Here is a 1295-nt window from a genome sequence, read left to right on the forward strand (position 1 = left end):
GTAATTATTTTTTTTACGTAATTTTTTTTATTAATAATATATGAAAATTAAATTTTTATAATTATTATTAGGGTAAAGTATACTTTTTGTGCTTGAAGTTTGGCAAAAATTTTAAAAATACCCCTAAGTTTTATTTTGTTTCAATTTTGTCCGAGAAATTTTCAATTTGCATCAAACATACCCTAAACGGCTAAATTTTCAAAAAATTTAAGACCAATCTAATAACAATGCATGAAAATTATATTTAATTTGCTTATGTTGAAGGTTGTTCTTATAAAATTGTTGTTGAATTGATCTTAAATTTTTTTAAAAATTAGCCGTTATGGGTATATTTGATGCAAATCAAAAATTTTTGAGACAAAATTGAAACAAAATAAAACTTAAAGGTATTTTTAAAATTTTTGTCAAATTTCAGGGACAAAAAATATACTTTACCCTTATTATTAACTAGTGAAAAAAGGCAAGAGGAGGTTCATGCATGCAATTCATGTTTAGGTAGGTACATTAAGAATCTAAAAGAAAAAAAATTAAACAAAATTAGTCCTCTGCTTTAATTTGGAATGTTGCTTTTAATAAGCCTTTGTTCACTAGCTAGATCAAAAGTAAGCAAGGGGAATCTTTGTAATCTCATGAGCTGAATAGTCAACAAAATAATTAGTTCAAATCCTCAAAAACTTTGTTGTTATATATAAACCATTGTTTCCAAAACAATATCTCTATGTGGTGGATTATTTATTTTTCTAAATTTTAGTTTGAGTTAATTTTTTTTTTCTTATGATTCTATGTTTGGTTGTTGTCTTCTTGTTGTGTTGGGTTTTGTTTAATATTTGGATTTGGATTGATATGACCATTTAATAGGAAGGGTGATTTCATCACTTTGATGATCACATTCTAACTGCTGCACCACAAGTTGAACACAAAGGATAAAATTAAATATCCCATTATACCACATTTATTATTACTATTATTATTTGCATGTAACCCAAATGATTTTGATTTGTATATTTTATTGGATCATTATTATATGCATGAGATACTCTAGACAATATTATTGTTTCAAGAAACATAAAAAGTGGTGTTGGTATTCCATAGGTATGTAGAGTCATGCATTTTTTATTTATATTTTAAATTATTATTTTTCCTAATAGAGTCTTATACAAGACACAACATACTTAAACATATCTAGAAATTATCTTCTACATTGAATGTCTTTAAAAAAAACAATAAATATGTCCTTGATTTTTTATTTCAAAGATAAATAAATTGATTAACTAAAAATATAAAATATTTTTTAT

Source organism: Arachis ipaensis, chromosome B05, assembly GCF_000816755.2.
Source record: "Arachis ipaensis cultivar K30076 chromosome B05, Araip1.1, whole genome shotgun sequence".
Lineage (NCBI taxonomy): Eukaryota > Viridiplantae > Streptophyta > Magnoliopsida > Fabales > Fabaceae > Arachis > Arachis ipaensis.